The 22,501-nt window shown below is 36.8% G+C and overlaps 1 long non-coding RNA gene across 1 annotated transcript in view; it reads left to right on the top strand.

Annotated features, from left to right (window-relative positions):
• Nucleotides 1–22,501, top strand: part of LOC132681638 (uncharacterized) — a 268,369-nt gene that overhangs the window by 2,627 nt on the left and 243,241 nt on the right. Inside the window, exon 2 of the long non-coding RNA XR_009611160.1 lies at nucleotides 13,298–13,403. This is a non-coding gene — a long non-coding RNA (uncharacterized LOC132681638). The remainder of the gene's footprint in view (nucleotides 1–13,297; nucleotides 13,404–22,501) is intronic.

Raw genomic sequence — 22,501 nt, 5'->3', positions numbered from 1 at the left:
TTACTCCTCTGTGCTCCATTTCCTCCCCTCCCTGCAGACAACTGTGTTTGCCGGCTTAAGTGGATTATTTTAGGATTTATTTCACATCTATAATTATCACACTTTTAATGCTACTTGATTTTCTGATTTTAGGCTTTATCAACAATCTACTATCATGGAGGGTAAGTATGTAGCTCTCCCCTCTCCACATGCACCCTTTCCTGTCCCCCAATTTAGATTACGTTGTAACTCCAGCTGAATCAATATTCAGTGTTTACGTTATGATAATGTAAACATTATTCACAACAAATATATGGAAGTACTTTCCTTTCCTGCACATTTTTTTCCCTTACAGAGTTAAAAATAGTCTTGATTTTTGTTTTGCTTAGTTTTGTATGTGCTCAGTACTAACTCACCCCCTCTCTCCCAGTTGTCCCTTATTTGAACTAAAGCTTCCCTCAAAACATTGTGACACATCAGGTATTTCTAGTAATTTCTTCTTCCTGAAGAAGTCTTCCCAGGACTTCTGGCTGTTTCAGTCAAGTGTGGGTGCCCTCTGATGTGATGCAAGGTGTTATCCTGGGATGGGTCTTCCCCATCATTCTTCTCCATCTCCTTTCATCTTTCTCCTGTGCTGGACTGTCCCTGTTGTAGCTCATGCTGTCTTCTTTCTTGGTCTACTCTTTCATTTCGGTGGAGAGCATCTCCCAGTAGCTTGCTCAGAAATGTTATCTGGCAGGTAAAGATTTGAAGGCTTTTCTTGTCTGAACATACCTTCGGCCTACCTTCATATTTGATTTTGATTGGTAGTTTGACTGGGTATGGAATTTTAAGTTGTTAGTAGTTTTCCTTCAGAACTTTGAAGGTGTTATTCTACTGCCTGTCAAACTTCTAGTTTTCCCATTGAGAAGTCATGCTGATACCTTATCTGGTTCCTCTTTTTCTTCTGTTTTTTTCTTATTATAAATTTATTTTTTAAGTTCTCAGTTATGCCATTAAAAGGAATAACATTAGTAACAGCAGTGAGGTTGTTGGATAAAAACAAAAAGAAATGGGGGATTACAGATAGACTTTTGGATCTCCATCAGCTTTTGATGATGCAGTTTATTTTGGTATTTTGTTTCAGTTTCATAGATTTAGAAGTAGCTGTACATGATCATAGTTTGTTATGCTCAGTATAGACTATTCTTAAATTAAGTTGATACTATTTTTTTAAAAGGAAGAATGACAGGAAGTTCTTGCTTAGAGTTTAATTCCTAACAATATCTTAACAATGGTCAAGTTCTTTTACCTAAATTTACAGGTTGAGTAAGTACCACCCAAGACAAGCATGCTGATACACAGTCCCTTGTGATCATTATCTACTTTGTGCCGTGAAGACAGCATATGTCTCCTAGTGTCCTGAACCTTATGTGACAAGTGGGAGATAGATTTTCTTTCTTTTTTTTTAAATTAACTTGTTTTATTGTTTTATTTTTTAATTTACATCCAAATTAGTTAGCATATAGTGCAACAATGATTTCTGGAGTAGATTCCTTATTGCCCCTTACCCATTTAGCCCATCCCCCCCTCCCACAAGCCCTCCAGCAACCCTCAGTTTGTTCTCCATATTTATGAGTCTCTTCTGTTTTGTCCCCCTCCCTGTTTTTATATTATTTTTGTTTCCCTTCCCTTATGTTCATCTGTTTTGTCTCTTAAAGTCGTCATATGAGTGAAGTCATATGATTTTTGTCTTTCTCTGACTAATTTAACTTAGCATAATACCTTCCAGTTCTATCCATGTAGTTGCAAATGGCAAGATTTCATTCTTTTTGATTGCCGAGTAATACTCCATTGTATATATATACCACCTCTTCTTTATCCATTCATCCATCCATTTGGGCTCTTTCCATACTTGGCTATTGTTGATAGTGCTGCTGTAAACATGGGGGTGCATGTGTCCCTTCGAAACAGCACACCTATATCATGTGGATAAATGCCTAGTAGTGCAGTTGCTGGGTCGTAAGGTAGTTCTATTTTTAGTTTTTTGAGGAACCTCCATACTGTTTTCCAGACTGGCTGCACCAGCTTTCATTCCCATCAGATATGTCATTTGTAAATATCTTCTCCCATTCTATCGGTTGTTTCTTTAGTTTTGCTGATTGTTTCCTTTGCTGTGCAGAAGCTTTTTATCTTGATGAGGTCCCAAGAGTGCATGTTTGCTTTTGTTTCCCTGGCCTACTGCAATGTGTCTAGTAAGAAGTTGCTCTGGCCAAGGTCAAAGGGGGGGGGCTGCCTGTGGTCTCCTCTAGGATTTTGATGCTTTCCTCTCTCATATTTAGGTCTTTTATCCATTTTGAATTTATTTTTGTGTATGGTGTAAGACAGTACTTTCTTTGGCATGTTGCTGTCCAGTTTTCCCAGCACCATTTCCTGAAGAGACTGTGTTTTTTCCAGTGGATATTCTTACCAATTTTGTCAAAAATTAATTGGCCATACGTTTGTGTGTCCATTTCTGGGTTCTTGCTTCTGTTCCAACGATCTGTGTTTGTTTGTTTTTTGTTTATTTTTGTGTTGTGTTTGTGTGTGTGTATGTGTGCCAGTACCATACTGTCTTGATGATTACAGCTTTGTAATACAGCTTGAGGTCCAGAACTGTGATGCCTCCAGCTTTGGTTTACTTTTCCAACATTACTTTGGTTATTTGGTGTCTTTTCCCATACAAATTTTGGGATTGTTTCTTCTAGCTTTGTGAATAATGCTGGTGTTATTTTGATATGGATTGCATTGAATGTGTAGATTGCTTTGGGTAGTATCAACATTTTAACAATATTTGTTCTTCCAACCCATAAGCATGGAATATTTTTCCTTTTTTTGTGTGTCTTCTTCAGTTTCTTTCATGAGCTTTGTATAGTTTTCAGTATATTGATTTCTCGCCTCTATGGTTAGGTTTATTCCTAGGTATTTTATGGTTTTGGTGCAATTGTAAATGGGATTGATTCCTTGATTTCTCTTTCTGTGCTTCATTATTGGTGTATAGAAATGCATCCAATTTCTCTACATTGATTTTGTATCTTATATCTTTGCTGAAATCATGTATCAGTTCTAGAGTTTTTTGGTGGAGTCTTTTGGGTTTTCCACATAGAGTATCATGTCATCTGTGAAGAGTGAAATTTTGACTTCCTCTTTAGTTTTCAGAGTAGAGATATTTTACTTCTTTGATTAGACTTATTCTTAGGTACCTCGTTGGTTTTGGTGCAATTGTAAATGGAATTAATTTTTTTTATTTCTTTTTCTGTTGCTTCATTATTGGTATATAGCTCTCCATGCAAGAAATAACATGGGAGAATCTAAAAAGAATTCAGTTGAGTGAAAAAAAAAACAAAAAAATTAATAATGTCTACTTCTGTTTGTATGGAATTCTAAAACTGCAAACAATAAAAATTCTAGAAAATGCAAACTAATTTACAGTGACAGTATGTTTATCAATGTCTCCCTGAGGCAAATGGAAGAGAGACACTAGGGATAATAATTGAACATGAACTAACTTTGGAGGAGGGATGGTTTCATGGTTGTCTATACATTGAAACTTACATGATTGTACACTGTAAATATGTGCAATTTATTATATGTCAATTTTTCAAAGAGTGAAAAATAACTCAGTTATTTAAACCTTTCACAATATTTCATCTAGAACTAAGGCTGGAACATTAACAAATCTAGAGGATTGACATCTCATGACTTCAATTTTATTATTGGGTTCAGCTTGCCACACTGTTTCTCTAGGATGAGTCCTTATTTAGAAGGCTCTGCATGTAAAGGTGTTTTTAACTTCCTGAACCACCAGTATACTATTAAGAGGGACTGTGTGTGAGTCCTAGTGGTGAGGCTTTGTACAGTTCACTCACTTGGGAAAATGAAAAGATATTAGTAAGCATGTAAGGGGCAATGTTTAATGAATACAAAATTAGGGGTTCTACAACTTGCTCCTAAATTCCTTTCTGGAACCAACTGTGGCTTCAGATTCACCATTTCACCTCCAATCTTTTTATATCCACCTTTAAAAAATAAGGAACTAAACAAATTCTAAGGACACTTCCACTTCTAAAAACATGATTCAATAGCAATAAATACTTATGTACCCCTCTACTCTGTATCCACCACTGTGCTAGTTGTTAAAGATCTGCAGATAAAATAAAGGAAGCAGTAAGTAAATCATTATAATACAATGTGTTTTCTGTGACTATACACATCAGCACAGGATGCTTAAGGAATACAGAGGAAAGAATGCCCAACTCTGGGAACGGGTGAGGATATCTGTTGGTTATTCTCCCATTTTCCTCTGCCACTTTGCCACTGTCTAGCATTGCTGATTATCCCAGGTATCCCTGTGATTCTAGAGAGGTTGATGCCACTGTGCTGCTATACTTAAAGCCTAAGCTTGTTCAGGCTAAATGTTTAGGACTTAGGCGGAGAATTTTGGAACACACCCATAATGAATACAGGATAGGAATCATAAATACCTTCATTCTAATTTCTCCTCTGGACACGAATATACCAATAATTCAGGCATACCCTGTACAATACCTCTACAGTTAACGTCTTCCAATATTTTATTCCCTTTAAATGTTTAAAACATTTGAGCCAAATGCTCGTTTTTGCTACCTGAGTAGTATATTCATATTAGACCAGGCAAGGATATGTATGCAGTTCTTTAAATTGCTATGACTGGTCATAAGGCTACTCATGTTGCCTGCCTGTGTGAAGGCAGCTTGACTTGACTATGTGAACCAGTCTCATAAGGAGTAAATTATTACTTTCCAGTAGTTCAAAGAAATTCTTTATTTCTGTTTACATGACAACTTCTCTTCCACCTTTCTACCTTCTGGCCTATAAATATCAAGTTGATGTTCTGTGTGCTTTAAAGAAAAAAAAGGTAATTTTAAAGTAGACTCTGATTTTCTTTACCTTTTTTTTAACTTTAACTTTTTCTAGTATAAACTCCCATCTTCAATTATTTTATCTGTTCATTATTTTCATTTTTAAGCTTCCAGTGATTTTTTTAATTTATGTAACATTCATGGATGCTTATTTACCTTTTAAAAGAGAGAAAATCACATATTTGGTTATTATTCAAAGGAGAAGATTAATATGGGCTTCCAGATCTCCATGGGAACACAATAAGTGTTCCCCATGATTTATTTTCTGGAAATGGAGAAAAAAATCGTTTCCATGGAGATGCAAAGGTGAACTAAACAGAGATGGCCCTGAGGGCATTGACATCAGTAAGCACTGACAATTCTGCCACCTCCCTGATCCCAAATATGAGGTGCTTCTGAATTCAACCCAAAATGACAATGAGTGACATAATTAGACATATTTTTGTGTCTTCTCAGGAATTAAAAAAAACTATTTGGGTTTGCCAATTAGAATGGGTAGGTCATATAAAATAATATGGGGGAAAAACACTTCTTTGGAAACACAATAATGAAGTTCAAGGCTCACTGTGGGGGAAAAAAAAGATGAAACAAGACACCCGTGAAATGACAATATGTCCTTGCTGTTGGAAAAAGAGAATTTCTTAATTAGTGGATTTTATCATAGAGGAGTTTTGAAATTAGGAGACAACTAAACCAGTACATATTTATTGCTTTCATGTAAGAATTCTCACACAAAACCTTTTTCCTTTACATTTGGCTTCTATAGATCTAGGCAATCAGTATTCAATTTGCTGGTAGCAGTCTTGTTTCCAGTGAGGTAGAAGAAATAATTCCTTCCTTCTGTAGTTGTATACTTGGTTAGTTTTAAAACATGGTATCTATATGCTTAAGTAAAAATGAAAACCATACTGTGTTTAACAAATTCAACAAAAAAGAGCACGCAGAATAGAGCAGACTTGGTTTGTGTTTTGCTTCTTTAATGGGTTAATTTATTCAAGGAAACATTATTGAGTGTAATTGTGTGCCTGGTGTTGTTCACAAAGTTGAGAATACAGAAATAAAAGATAAGAAATTGCGATCTTGAGAGAGTACAAACAACATAATAAAGGACATGGAAGAAGTAGGAGTAGGGAATGGTAGGGACATTTAGGAGCATGTGCAGTGCAGCTAAGACGGGGGGGGGGGGGCAGGTGATGTGACCCATGCATTGGAGGTTGAATAAATGTAGGATGTAATCAAGTAGAGGAGGGAAGGGGAACAGTATACAAAACACCAGTGAGTGAGTTAGCCTGAGACATGAGGAAAATTGCAGTATAAGTGCTTCACCATGACAGAAAGGATGGAAGCAGGTGTGGGAAATGCTGGAGAAAAAGCCAGAATGTTGATTGAGAACACTTCTGCAGTGTTCTCAGCATTTAAAGCAAATTGGTGGAATCCAAACTGGGTTCTCAGAAATAGCACCTTAGGCTATACTGGGGAGAGATTGGAAGCTCATGTGATTATAAGCAAAGAAACAAGTAGGAACCCACTAAAATATTATTCCAAGGAGATAATTCATGTGAGTGGTTTCAGTATCCATGATGGATATAGATATTTTATCCTTGGAAAGAGGCTTTTGAATTGTATGGATACAGGTTGATTTTATATCAATATATTGCACTAAGACAGATTGCAGAGTGACTTATGAGTACTATTTGGTCCAAATGTGTGCTGGTTCACTCCGCTGAAAATAACTGAATTTGAATCTGTTTAGATTCACCAAGTAAGTGGAAACCAAGTTTGCCAGTGTCTACCACTTTGTATTATTTATTTCACATATTGGGGTTATCATCAAGAGTACTTAGATTTGAACCACATTAGTCTGTAAACACTCATTTAAAGGTAGTCCTGACTGTTAATTTTGGATGTCACATTATCCTTTTTGTGTACATCCTCTTAATTTTGTTCATGCTTGCCTTATATGTTCTGCTGAATTTTATTTTTTTAATAATTTTTTATAAATGTTTATTTATTTATTTTGAGAGAGACAGTGTGAGCAGGGGAGGGACAGAGAGAGGAGAGAGAGAATCCCAAGCAGCTCCATTGCTGCCAGCTGCAGAGCCTGAGGCAGGCCTCTAACCCACCAACTGTGAGATCATGACTTGAGTGGAAACCAAGGGTCAGTCACCTAATGGACTGGGACACCCAGGTGCCCCTGTTCTGCTGATTTTTAAAGTAATTTTATGGGAGTGCCTGGGTGGCTTAGTCCGTTAAGTGTCTGATTTCAGCTCAGAGCTGAAGTGTCATGATTTCACGGTCTGTGGGTTTGAGCCCCGCACTGGGTTCTGTGCTGACAGCTCAGAGCCTGTTTCGGATTCTGTGTCTGTCTCTTTGCCCCTATCCTGCTCATGCTCTGTCTCAAAAATAAATAAACATTAAAGTAATTTTTATCTTAGGATTTATCATTGATATTGACCTATTTGAAATTATTTGACAAATTTGACCACATTTTAAGGCTAGATCTTTATTAAGTATAAAAAGAATATCTACATAATCTAATATAGCCTGTTGATTTATGTTTATCAATAAGTAAGTCAATAAGTAATTAAAGCATTTTCTTGGATAAGTTTTTTTGACATGAAATACTACCATTTGGTAGCTTTGAGATTTTACCTGTGTAGTTTTTGGTTACTGGGCCTCAAAGTGAATACAGTAGTCCTATCTGTGTTATCTATATATCATATATTTTGTTTTCTTTCTTTTTCCATTTATTTAGACAATGTATGAGCCTGAATTAGTGTTTTTCTTTTCTCGGATTGTCTAAATTGCTTTTAATCTTTTGCCACTATTTCAAGAATTGAGCTTGATAACTTAATAATATAAACTTAGGGATTTATTGCTTCTCACTGTTACATAGAATAAGACTTTGAGTAACCAGATGATATTTAACAAGACAGGTAAATTGTGATTGTTGGAAGCCTAATAATCCATTGAGTAATTTGTCAGTATTTCTTATCTAAATGATGCACTTGGAGACCAAATATAACTATTGTCACTGCATAATAAAAATAGCAAGCAAATATTTAGTATTTACAATATTCCAACTACTTCTAAGCAATTACATGGGATGAACTGATTTAGTCATTGCAATAATCTTTTTAAAGATTTTTTTTTAATGTTTGTTTATTTTTGAGAGAGAGACAGAGAAATAGAGTGTGAGTTGGGTAGGGACAGAGGGAGAGGGAGACACAAAATCTGAAGGAAGCTCCAGGCTCTGAGCTGTCAGCACAGAGCCTGACACAGGGCTTGAACTCACAAACTGTGAGATGACCTGAGCCTAAGTCAGACACTCAACTGACCGAGCCACCCAGGCACCACAATGATTGCAATAATCTTATAATGATTTTTACAAATAAGAAAATCAAGACACAAAATGCTTAATTAACCTGGCTAATAAAACATAGCTAGTAAGCGATAGGGCTTGGATTTTGAATCTGAAAAATCTTAATTAGAGTGAATTTGTATGATGATACAAGGAATTACTCTTCTATATGGACTATGATAGGTGATCTAGCCACTGATATTTGTGGATTTATTTGGTATCACATCATTAACAATTTTTATTAGAGAATATTTCAAATACATGCAAAAATAGTGGTAATTTCTTTGTACCCATTATGCTATTTCAGTAATAACCAACACCTGTCCAATCTTGTCTCACCTGTACTCCCATTTCTACCCCTTCAAAAAACTGAATTATTTTAAATAAAACCAAAATATTATAGTATCTTATCTCTTAAAAATAGAGAACACAGATACCATTATCATAATTAAAAATTGTTAATATCGTTTCATGTTTAGTCATCTATATCACATATATTTTGAGTTGCATGGAATCTTTCCCAAGCCTTGCAAACTAATATGAAATTATAATTTATAGTATTTCTGGAAAAATCCAGTAAAGGTGTATTTTTCTAAGACTGTAACTTCTAGAGCCTGGCCCAGTACCTGGCAATAGCAAGACATTCATGGGATACGTGTTGACCTCACCTTGTTTAAAACATGGAACAAAGATGTCAACTGTTGGTTTTCCTTCTCTTTTAATTGCCCTGTTTAATATGTAACCACATATTTTATATGTTTTTAATACTAAAATCCATATTACATCCATTATTGAAAGTATAATTAATAACACTTTTTCCTATTAATTGTTAAGGACTTCTTCATAGTATTATGAACACCATCAGTATCATTGAAATGCTGTGTATTTGCCATCACCAACAACTCTGACAACTTCCACCTCTGTTTCACCTTCTGGAACATTGAGATTCTTTGTGCTTTCAATAGAACAGTTTGGGGAAGACTGACTTCTTAGCAGAAATGAAACACTATTATAGAGTGCAGGTTTGTTAAGAAGCCTCCTGTACTTGAAAATGATGTGACAGGTGTGCTGAACTAAAAGTCATCCGCTCTTTATTAGTTCACTTGCAATAAGCTCCTGTGATTCCCCAGAGACAAGGTGCTATGAATATTATTTCACTATAGTGGCAACTACAAAGGAAAATAAAATTTAGGGGTGAGGGACTCATAGAATTTCTAAACTTCTGGATGTGTTATTTGCACCTCAAGTTTTCCACTAGAATGAGCCAACGTCAAGTATATTACTTGGGAGAACCTGATAAAAGCTGTTTATTAGAATGAGTAGAAGGAAATGGGGAAAGAGGACCCACAGGAATTAACTTCCTAGCACATGTCATGCCTCAGGCAATTGACTTTTATGTCACTGAATCTTCAAGACAACTCTAGGAGGAAGGTAGGATCCCCATTTGAAGGATATGGAAACAGATTTAGATCAAGTTACATATTTTCAGTGACAACGCCTGATGCAGGTGTTTCCACTGTAAAAGTTTTGAGTTTACCATCATACCATTTTTAACCCCAAAGACATCATATTACCCTTTTATATAAACAAAATAAGATATAGAAGGGTACTTTAGGGTATGATAATGTATTTTGTATCATTGGGAAAAAATTATTATTTTTTTTATGGTTGGAAGTGGTTTATTATAAGTAACAAAAGATGTAACTGGGTTGACAAGAGTTACAGATTACAAGAGCTGTAGGAGCTCGGTCCCAGGAACCAGGAACAAAGATGAAATACATATTTATTATAATATTACAACTTCTATTAAATTGGTTATTCAGGTTAATTGCCCCAAATATCTGTGGAATCCACCCCTCCATTTCTGTTCTTCCACCACCATGTTGTTTTGGGTTCTTATCGTTCATCTAGGTCATTGCACTAGCCATGTTTTATTTATTTATTTATTTATTTATTTATTTATTACCATTTTCTTTTTAATTTACATCCAAGTTAGTGTATGGTGCAACAATGATTTCAGGAGTATGTTTCTTTTTTTTTTTTTTTTCAATATATGAAGTTTATTGTCAAATTGGTTTCCATACAACACCCAGTGCTCATCCCAACAGGTGCCCTCCTCAATACCCGTCACCCACCCTCCCCTCCCTGCCACCCCCCATCAACCCTCAGTTTGTTCTCAGTTTTTAAGAGTCTCTTATGCTTTGGGAATACAAATTGGTGCAACCACTCTGGAAAACAGTGTGGAGGTTCCTCAAAAAATTAAAAATAGACCTACCCTATGACCCAGCAATAGCACTGCTAGGAATTTACCCAAGGGATACAGGAGTACTGATGCATAGGGCCACTTGTACCCCAATGTTTATAGCAGCACTCTCAACAATAGCCAAATTATGGAAAGAGCCTAAATGTCCATCAACTGATGAATGGATAAAAAAATTGTGGTTTATATACACAATGGAGTACTACGTGGCAATGAGAAAGAATGAAATAAGGCCCTTTGTAGCAACGTGGATGGAACTGGAGAGTGTGATGCTAAGTGAAATAAGCCATACAGAGAAAGACAGATACCATATGGTTTCACTCTTATGTGGATCCTGAGAAACTTAACAGAAACCCATGGGGGAGGGGAAGGAAAAAAAAAAAGAGGTTAGAGTGGAAGAAAGCCAAAAATTATTTTTCAATTCACTGGATTGGTGCAATTGTCCATTCACTTGGAAGAAGATAAACTTTGTCCGTATTTCACATGATCAAAAAAATTACTAAAAGTAGACCAAAACAGAAACTATAAATTCTGTAGAGGGAAAGCTTTTCCATACATGACATAAACCTCAAAAACCATAAGGGGTGAGATGGACAGATATGGGCACATTAGCATTAAAAACATTGAATGGTTAAAGACCGTTTAACAAAGTTAGAAGGGAAAATGGGTAGAAACATTTAGAAGGTAATTGAATAGGAAAAAGTGTAATACTTTCACTATATAGAAAAAATGCAACAAAATATATGACAAAAAAAACCCTCAACAGCCTAGACCACAAGTAGACAATAGTTAAAGAGTAGCAGTTCATGTTTGAATTGGAGTGACTAAAAAACATCTGGGGTGCCTGAGTGGCTCAGTCATGATCTCAAGGTTCCTGGGATGGAGCCCCATGTTGGGCTCTGTGCTCATAGCATGGAGCCTGCTTGGGATTCTCTCTCTCCCAGTCTCCTCCCCCTCCCCCACTTGTGCACTCTCACTCACTCTCTCTCAAAATAAATAAATAACCATTAAAAATTTTAAAAATATTATAAAAATAAACACTATAAAATGCAAATCAAAATGACAGTTTTTTTTCTATCAAAAATGCATAAATCCGCTTAAGCATTATTGGCATCAGTTTTGGGGGATTAATGCAATGGAATGCTACTCATATGGAAATGACATATATGTTTATATGCTGACTTGTAAAGATAGTTCATAATAAAGGATTTATAACAAAGCATGTTGTAAAATTCCATTCTTTTGGTAGAAAACTAAACAAAATTAGCTGTGTCCATATGTTTGTGTGTTTATTCTCATCTTTCTAAGTTTCTAGCTATGACATTAAACACAAAATGTGTTGATATATAAATACATAGATGTATGGATAGAATAAGGTATTGATACTTCTAAATACCAATACTAAATACTAAATACACTGGAGAAAGGAAAGAGGAGATTTTTTTCTTTTATATACATTTAAAACGTTATGAAAGAATAATTGGATTATAAGTGATTTCTTTAACTTGTTAATGTAATCCTCTTGTATAATCGGAAGAAATTAACATTAATACAGTGATTTCAAATTTCTTTTTAAAAAGATTTATTTAAAATAAATAAAAATTTATTTATTTTGAGAGACAGAGAGTGAGCAAGCACAAGGAGGGGAGGGGCAGAGAGAGAGGGAGGGAGAGAGAGAATCCCAGGCAGATTCTGCACTGTTAGCGTGGAGCCCCCCCACCCCTCACCCCCTGAACTTGGGGCTGGATCTCACAAACCGCAAGATCATGACCTGAGCTGAAATCAAGAGTCTGATGCTTAGCTGAATGAGGCATTCAGGTGACCCTCAAATGTCTTTTGTAAATTGTGAAATATAGACTTCTGGAATTTTAGCTGTATTATATATTGTATATTGCTTGGGCTTATAAAAAATACTCTTTTTAAATGTTTAGTTTTGAGAGAGAGAGAGAAGAGAGAGACAGAGCACGAGTGGGGAGAGAGGCAGAGAGAGGAGACACAGATTCTGAAGCAGTTTCTAGGCTCCAAGCTGTCAGCACAGAGCCCAAACCAGGGCTTGAACCCACCAACTGCGAGATCATGACCGGAGCTGAAGTCGGACACTTAACCAACTGAGCCACTCAGGCACCCCTAAAAATATCTCCAAAAATTAACATACTCTTCACTAACAGTGGGGAAAAAATAGCAAACTGGAACGTAAATACTAATGCCTTAAACATAGCATACATCTGTAAAACAATAAGGGTATATACCCTATCAAACATGAGAAAATGCACCCAAACGAATGTTAAAGCATGGAAATACAAACTTCAGCCTACCAAGCATGCATGGACTCAGCTCGCATCCGTTTGTGTATGTATAATTTTATGTTGGTCACTGATAAGAACTGGGATAATTGCACATGTGTAGGAAAAGGTCTTGAAGGATAAATGCAAACTAAGAACAGTGCTTCTTTGTGGAGAGGAAAGGTGACTGGTATTAAGGTAGAGCTAAAGGGACTTAATTACCTTATTTGTAGTTACATTTAATGAAGAGAATGTATTCATATATTAATTTGTATAATTCAAATTTCGGAATAAATAATACATTTGAAAGGTTTTTGAGGGTGATAGATCTCTCTTTCAGCCATGGGCAATTCCTGGGAAGGACTAAGTACTGACACCTGTCAGTAGGCCATCCTCACAAAAGCAGGGAATTAGCTTTAAAGCCCTGCATGGGGGGGATCTGAATGGGAGAACGCCGTGTTTGTTACAGTTTGTCCGCTTCTTCTCTGTGCAGCAGCTACTCCAGCATTCTGGTGGGCCTCTTTTCCTGGTGGAGATGTCTAAGAGAGAGGTCAGTGGTACAAACTATAATCCTCACAACTGAAGATTCAGGCCTGCGAGTGGTAAGTAACGTCTTCCTCTATTGACATTCTAGATTGCCCTCACTCTAAGAACTTTGCTGTCCTAAGTGGTTTACTCGGTGGAGTGATCTAGACCCTCTACACTGAGGGCTCTGAGTTCTTGTTACATCCTTCTCAGGCTCTTGAGCTTTTCCATTTAACTTAAAAAATTAACAGAGGAATACCAAGAGATACTCAAAGGGTTCACTTTGGTGCCCCAAAATGGCTCCCGCCCTCCTCAGGTGACAGAAGCTGTATCTTCTTCTGATAAGAGCCAGTGGTTCCTGCCAGCATGATGATTCTTGCTCTTGCCCCCTAATCCCTTGGCACTGAGACCCCAACAGACGAGGGAGGTAGCTGTAACTTAAGGATCGGTGGGATTCTTGCTGTATCGTAATGCTCCTTTAAGAACCAATACTTGTAAACCTACAAAGCTCAGGACTGTGAATGCCCAGATATTGAGAGTTATAGGTTTATGTGCATTATTGTGTGTTTACATAAACATATATATATATATATGAATATGATTTTATATCTATGTAACTTTGCAAATAGATTACATATAAAAATTATATATACACATATCTCTATAGCTCCCTGTATTTCCTAACTCTGTTTGCTGAAAGACCATGAACTATGACACTCTGTTAGTAATGTATACACCAAACACTTGGATTTGATTTCTAGAAATAATCTTCCACTAAAAGGAACCAAGGCTCCTTAGATTATAGAGCTGGAGCTGGTGAGCATAAAACAGGGGTATTAAGGTTAGCATATAATATATTGTTATGCATAAAATAATTAAATGGTTAAAGGCTGATTGAAACATGGCAAAAAAAAAAAAAACAAAAGCAAAAACACAGATGTAAGTTTGAAGGAGCTCACCAACTGTATGACAGTTTAAACATCAAAATAGATAATGAGAGTGTGAGATTGCTACTTAATGAATAAAAGAGAAATCCACCACTCCACACTTGTATAAGTAGATAAATAAGGAAGAAGGAAAAGGACTTCAGAGTAGATTATCAATGATAGATAAAGAAGAAATGATGAAATACACAACCATTGTTTAGCAACTATCACCTGGGTAGTAGGCACAGGTGAGAACCATCAATTAAAGGCTTGCCTGTAGGGGTTTGATGAGGAACAGAATATCGATGTAATCAAAATACCTCCCCATGAGATAGTAATCAAAATGCCTCCCCATACAATAGTAACCAAAACAAGGGGAGGAAGCTTTACTACAGTGCATGATGCTGAGAACAGCACTGCCATCCAACTCTGGGACCTCAACTTCGGTGATAGTATTTCTTTATCCTTTCTGGCCCAGCCATCTTGTGCAAAAGTGGGTTTCCATTGAAGAAACTGGCAGAAACCAGGTGATAATTTGAATATCACCAGTGGTGGGACATTACCCGAGTGTGCCTCTTGATGCGATGCTCAGTCTTGTCATGAGGAAATGTCAGACACCAAGGGCTATCCTATAGCATGAAAGCCTTGAAGCCTCTCAAGTGCTGGCGAAATGAGGAGAAACTAATCAGATTGCAGGAATCTGATGAGACATGTCGGCTAAATACAGTATTATTGGGTAGGTTGCTGGAACTTAATGGTTAAAGAGATATTATTAGGTTATGTTAAATTTTGGGATCTATGTGTTGGGTCAATTTTGTTAGCACTGTTATTTAACTGAATAGAAAGGGTGTGTGGTCATAACATATAGAGGTTTCTTTATTTTTGGAGAAAACACTACAGTATTTAGAGGTGATAGGGCATCCCATCCAATAGAAGAAAAAAGTCCATATATACAGAGAGAGAATGGGAAGGTAATGAGGCAAATGCAGTGAACCATTAACAATTGGGGATTTAGGTAAAGAGGATATGGGGGTTGCTTTTGCTATTCTTGCAATTTATTATGTATGTTGACCATTATTTCAAAATTTAAAACATAAAATTTCAAAAAAAATTTTGCCTAAGATTTACTATTATATCAGAAGAATCCTTTTCCCCGAGTAGCTTTTTTTCTAATATTGTACATTGTACTTAAAGACTATAGTATGTGCATAATCTTTGGTAAAGAGTTAAACCTAAAGAAATTTTAAAAATCTGTTAGTGCTATGAATTAAATATTTCAGGAAATGGTTCTTTCATTAAATCGATGTGGTAGGTGGTGCTAATGGCCATTTTCTAACACTGAATACAAAGAGACCAAAAGGCTAAAGGAAGCTGGCATGAAAGCAAAAGCAAACCAAACATTCTAATATACTCTTGATTTTCTCTGGAAGCCACATGTTTTCAATCTAGATTCAAGTTTTTATTTTACTGACTTACAGTTGATGTACAGGATTATATTAGTTTCAGGTATACAGCATAATTCAATATTTTTAGGCATTACAAAATTAGGGGTCTAGTTGCCATCTGTCACCCTACAAAGTTATTACAATATTATTGACTATATTCCCTGTGTTGTACATTGCATCTCCACGATGTACTTATTTTTTTAATTTTTTAAATGTTTATTTTTTTTTGAGAGTGAGAGAGACAGAGCACAAGTGGGATAGGAACGGAGAGAGAGAGGGAGACACAGAATCCGAAACAGGCTCCAGGCTCCGAGCTGTCAGCACAGAGCCTGAAGCGGAGCTCAAACTCACGGACTGTGAGATAATGATCTGAGCCGAAGTTGGTTGCCTAACCAACTGAGCCACCCAGATGACCCTACAACGTACTTATTTTTTAACTGGAAGTTTGCACCTCTTAATCTCCTTCGCCTCTTACTCCCATCCCTCCACTTCCCTCCCTGCTGGGGACCACCAGGTTGTTCTCTCTATCTATGAATCTTTCTCTGTTTTGATTGTTTCATTTTTGAGATCCTGCGTATGAGTGAAATGGCATAGTATTTGTCCTTCTCTGTCTGATTTATTTCACTCAGCATAGATTAAAAGTACTAAACTTTTTTTTTTCTTTTTACTGCTTTCCTGTATGTTTACTTTGTGCAAAAACTCTTCATTTTTTCCCCAGTGTTCTTTATAGTTTTTTCTGGGAGAGAGCTCTGTAACTTTAGTATGTATTTATAGTTGTGAAATAGCTCTTCTCTCCTTAATCCTTTTGTTTACTCCTATAAATGAGTCATTGACGTTTCCCAACAGTTACTGGGAAACAGAGGCCTGCTTCTTGTTAATGTCACAAGTAGTCATTTCCTGGAAATGAACATGTGAGCAAACCTAAGTCCAAAAGGAATTTAATAAGTATCTCTTTCAGACCAACAGTAAGTAATGTTTTCTTAGAGAATATCATGTATTCTTGGTTTTTTATTTTTAAATGTGCTTGTATAAATCCCACTGAAGAAAACTCAGATCCTCTGGCTATCTCTACTTTAATACAGTATTTTAAAATATAGCTTCAGTTAAAGGGAAATGTCGAGTTTTTCACTTAGTACTTCCCAAACCAGATTTCATTCACTGTTAGTTCAGGTATTTAGTTCTAGTTCCTATTTCAAAGCCCAAATGATCATACTTACAGTATACTGACTTCTGTGGCAATGTATGTCTTTTGGCAATTTGCTTGATAATTGGACTACAATTTTTTTTTTTTTTTTTTTTTTTTTTTTTTTTTTTTTTTTTACTGGATCCTACTAGCTTCTTTATCAAAGGCACTCTGAATCCTAATACTTGGCTTCCCTAGCCCTTCCTTTTCCCTATCTTGAATCTTTTATCTTGCTCTCCTGCTGGGTGAGTGGTATTAACTATATGAAATTACCTACTTAGATCTCATTAGTTTTAATCTCTCCCAAACTATCTGTGGCAGGGCAAGGGGAGAGGGGGGGAGTAAGAAAGCTGGGAAGAAAAGGACTCTCCTTCCCTTCCCAGCATGATCCAGAAAACCAATGCTCTTCCTGTTCCTTCTGTGCTGTTGTATCTATCTTTGTAGCATGTCATTTAAAAAAGGTCATGGTGAGATCTCAGATAGGAAAAATGAAAAAAGACACTAATTTTTCTGGGAAGGAAACACACACACATACACACACACACACACACACACACACACACACACAGGTAAAAGTGGTCTTTTTTTTTTTTTTTTTTTTAAACCTCATTACTTTGTGTGATAATCGGTTTAGGAAGAGAATTGAGATTTGCTCCAGGCAGGTGATGTTCTGCAGGTAAGCCAATATTCTTTTCCTCGGAGGCTGTCTTTGTTCATGTGCAGCTTGAGAAGACTCTTGCTCAGGACTTTGACCTCAACTTTGTAGTTTCACTGACCCTACATTGTTTCACTGGCAAGTATAAAACACCTTCTTTGTAAGTTTTGTGGAATGCATACATATTTTCTTCATAGTTGTTTTTCTTAAAATGTTACTTGTCTTCAAACAGTTTTGATATTGCCCCCCCTCACCGTGAGTAGATATGCAATTCTGGCCCTCAGGGTGTATCAAGGAGGGAGCGTCAATGCAGAGAGTTAGTGATGAGAGTGGGTATAGAGCCCTCACTGCGGAATGTGCCAGACTCATTTTCCCTAAGTTTTCTAGGTACCTTAGAGGACAGGCTTTGTCATCCTTTTCATGGACTTGGAAATGAGGTCCTTAGAGGTTAAGTAACATAGTAAGGCTGCCATTGTTCTCTCAGCTTGGAATGTCCTCACTTCTCAAGCATGACCCTTGTTTGTTCAGTGTTGAGGCTCCCATTCAAGGTCCCACTTTCCTGGCTCCATCAAAATAATTCCACTTGCTTCCTGAGCTCCAGATACTCATGGTGACATTATTTCCTTCATAGCGTTTATCACCTCTGACTTTTTAAAAAATTTTTTTTAAATGTTTTTATTTATTTTTGAGACAGAGAGAGACAGAGCGTGAGCAGGGGAGGGGCAAAGAGAGAGGGAGACACAGAATCTGAAGCAGGCTCCAGGTTCTGAGCTGTCAGCACAGAGCCCGAAGAGGGGCTTGAACCCGCGAACCTCGAGATCATGACCTGAGCCGAAGTCGGTCGCTCAACCAACTGAGCTACCCAGGCGCCCCAATTACCTCTGACTTTTTTGAGCTTCAAGACAGAATAAAATTTGCTTGTCCTCTTGACTGTTGTATTCCCAGCTTGTAACATGGTTTGTCAGATGGCTGTTTTGGGTTGAATGAATGAACACACTCAGGTTGCATTCATCGTAGGCCCTAGTTTACAAGGCAGCCATGAGCCCTCTGCAGGAGTGTCAGGGCAACTACTTCAACAGACTTCCCCTAGTTGTGCCGAAGATTTGTTTTTTCTGCATAAACCCTGAAGAACAAGATTCTGACACACCTTGAATACTGTGGACAATGTCTCCAACCCATTGATGAATCTCAGATGGGTCTGTTCTTGGCCTGAAGGTAGATTCTTAGCAAAATCCTGCTTCCTATTCATGTTACTGCTTAAGCACAATGTTCAGTCTCTTGTGATGTTAATATTGTATAATTTTTCTGTTGGTACTGTTGCCGGTAAGCATGTGCATAACATCAAAGGAACACTGTTATGGATGATTATGGTCAAAAGGTAAAATCTTTGGCCACAAAAGGAAAGTTTCTCTTGGGGACATAAACTGATCCAATACAGGAGGAACTGACATTTTCATTCCTGACACTGAAAACAACTGAAACAAACAACATAGATGCTTTCCACCCTTTTCAACCACTTAGCATAATTTGCACTTATGTGAAGGGAGTTGGATAAGACATGAAGTTCCCGTTTATATTTTACCTAATCCTTTTTTTTCTTTTTATCCATGATTTAGAAATACCTAGAATCCCTTTTCACTCACAACACTTGGAGCTCATGATGGCATATTTGTTCAATCTTGATTATCTTGTCTCCATGTGTTTGTTGTGTATTCTCCTTTATTTTGGTGCTGGGCAGTGAGTAAACAGAGCAAAACTTGTTTGCTAATACTCTTTATTTTATACCCTGTAACTTTCATATTTCTTTCTCACATTGTAAATGTCTTTGGCATTATTGCTTCACCTATGGCTCTTCTTTATTGCGAAGTCTGTAAATACATAAACCTCTCTTAATCTGGAGAAACTATCTTTTTATTATTTCTGGCTTAACTTCCCAAATGCTGTTTTATTATCTACATTGTTCAATGAAATAAAATCTAAGTCTTGGGGGATCTGACAGAGACATCGTATGCATTGAGTTGAATTGCACCTGAAAACTGGGTGGATGAATTTCCTGATGAAGTGGAATATGCACTCAGTAGTAAATAGGATAATATGCTATTAGGAATAACCTCAGGGCACCTGGGTGACACAGTCAACTGAGTGTCTGACTGTTGATTTCAGCTCAGGTCATGATCTCATGGTTCATGAGTTTGAACCCTCCGTGTTGACAGTGCGGAGCCTGCTTGGGATTCTCTCTCTCCCACTCTCTCTGCCCCTCCCCTCCTCATTCTCTCTTTCTCAAAATAATTACATTAAAAAAAAAAACAAACAAAAAAAAGAAACCGCATGACCTCAGGACAAATTTCAAACAAGAAAGAATGCTGAAGAATTGTAAAAATGATTGCCTTTCTACTTAAAAAATTCTTCCTTGTGGGGCACCTGGGTGGCTCAATCGTTTGGGCGTCCGACTTTGGCTCAGGTCGTGATCTCACAGTTCATGGGTTCAAGCCCCGCATGGGGCTCTGTGCTGACAGTTCAGTGCCTGGAGCCTGCTTTGGATTCTGTGTCTCCTTCTCTCTCTGCCCCTCCCCCACTTGTGCTCTGTCTCTCAAAAATAAATAAATGTAAGAAGAAAAATTTTTAAAATTCTCCCTTGCTCTTGTATTCTTCCTATAGTTACATTTTTGGTTTCTACAGCAGTTAGCAAGCTGTTTATTTCATCTTTATATTAGAACAAATTGTTTTTCATCTGTCTCCGTCTCTACCAGAAATTTCTTCCCAGAATATCATGAGCTGTGGAGGAAACACGTCTTGCTTATAGTTCTGCTTGAATAATTGCTCTTATTTCCTTTTGATCTTGATAAACCAATAAAAATTTATTCCAAATGAAATTTCATATCCTAATGTATCAGGAATCTTTTATAAAGTCTAAGTAAAAGCTACTTTTCTCTCTTATGTATTTTAGTGTTTCTTGATAAAATGATTCTCCATTTCTCCTATTTATGAATGGTTAGCAAATCCATCCCATTGGTTACTCAGCATGTCATTTCTGTCAAATTGCTTTCAGATATTATAGTTTTGCTTTGCCACAAAAGGTTACACTTTAGCCTTCTAGACAGCAGTAGTGAATACTAGAGCCCTGTTTGTATTATTACCCTGATTGATAAATTAAAAAGTTAAAAATAGCACAATTTTCTTTGAGCTAAAGCACTGTGTTGACATCTGCCACTCTGATGAAATGAATTGCTTTAGGAAAATATGCTCTGTATGTTTTAAAAATAGCATAAAAATTAGCTCTCAGTTCTTAAAATTTTTAATTGTGGTTTGCTATATTTTTTATTATAGGAATTGTATCAGAGGTTTACAAAATTTTTCTTAGATTTTTTAAAAAGGTAGTCTCTGTTTTTGTAAGTTGCAGAATTTGTGTTTTATTCCATGAATTTGTGTTGGAGTCTTACAAAAATTTTTCCCTCAATTACATTTGAAAATTACATCCTTTTCCTTTTCAAATAAAAGTTAAGCAGGGGCGCCTGGGTGGCTCAGTCAGTTAAGCATCGGACTCTTGATTTCGGCTCAGGTCATCATCCACTGTATGTGGAATCAAGGCCCGCATTGGGCTCCATGCTGACAGAGTGGAGCCCGCTTGGGCTTCTCTGTCTCTCCCTCCCCTGCTTATGTTCTCTTTCTCTCAAAATAAATAAAAATTACAAAGAAATTTTAAAAAGCAATGACCTGATTTTTAAAAGAATACACTAGATACAAATGAAAGCAAATTATCCGGAAGAGAAACCACAACTGAAAATCAGGGCTACATACTATAGCACATATATTTCTATCAGGAACATTAGCTGTTATAGACCCTGTTTTGTGTACTTTCTTTCTTAAAATTAAAAATCTTAACACATTTGGTGGCTGAATGGATAAAGAGTGACTTATTCATACAATGGGAATAAAAAAGAAATGCTAATGACATATTCAGCAACACGGATGATTTTTAAAATCCTTATGCTTAGTGAAGAAACTAGATACAACATATGACATATTTTATGATTCTATTTATATGCCATTCTAGTGAAGGCTTAGCTACAAAGATAGAAATAAGGTCAGTGGTCACCATGGGCCAGGGTCAGGAGAAAGAATTTGTTTGTAGACGGGCACGTGGGATTTTTTTGGAGTGATGGAAATGCTTTATTATTTAATATATATGCGTTTATCAAAGCTCTTAAAACTATACCCTAAGTATTAACTTCACTGCATATTATATTTCATTGAAGCTTTCCTAAAGCAGACAAGTTTGCTTATAGGTGAATTTACTCAACTGTTATGGATATTTGAGAAGATACACTTTCTTAATCAGCTGTCTCATCAAATAAAATAAACTTTCTCTATAATTGAAAGATGTCCGGCATCTTGAACAAAACCAACTTTCTTTTAAATATGCAAGGTTAGCTTTCAGAGAACTAGAGGAACAACTTGGATGTGCCGAGGAAAGCATGCGTGTTTAAGTTAGCTAAGTCTTCATTTTCCAGAGCAAAAATAAGTAGGCACTTTGAATAAGTGTAGAAAGAGGATTTTGATGTTATTCAGATGTTCAGAAGTCATCATTAGAAGAGCCCAAGTGTGAAGTGGTTTCACATGGTAACTTCACAGTCCAGACTTCGAGACGGAGGATCGAGCAAAGGTTGTTGCTTTTTATTCATAAATCCCTGTGTGTTCCTAGATTGTTGAACCAGGTGGCCTCATTGGCATCGTTTAATCAGCTGTGCTGGATATCTTCTGTCTCTTCACATCTATTTCCCACTGTTCCTCATGGCTCTCTTCTTATTAGGTTGATCTGTGTGGTTTGTGTCAACAGACTCTCACACCCTCAAGCCAATGGAGATGTTGAAAGCAGGGAAGAGAGTGAGATCTGATGATTTCATCTGGTGGTTGCTCTGTAAGCTGCATCAGAACACCTGTCACGTCACTAATTGCCACCCCTCCT

The sequence above is a fragment of the Panthera onca genome, chromosome A1 (genome assembly GCF_046562875.1).
Source record: "Panthera onca isolate mPanOnc1 chromosome A1, mPanOnc1 haplotype 2, whole genome shotgun sequence".
In the NCBI taxonomy this organism is placed as follows: Eukaryota; Metazoa; Chordata; class Mammalia; order Carnivora; family Felidae; genus Panthera; species Panthera onca.
Note: the sequence above shows the minus strand (reverse complement) of the source record. Positions and strands in the feature narration are given on the sequence as shown.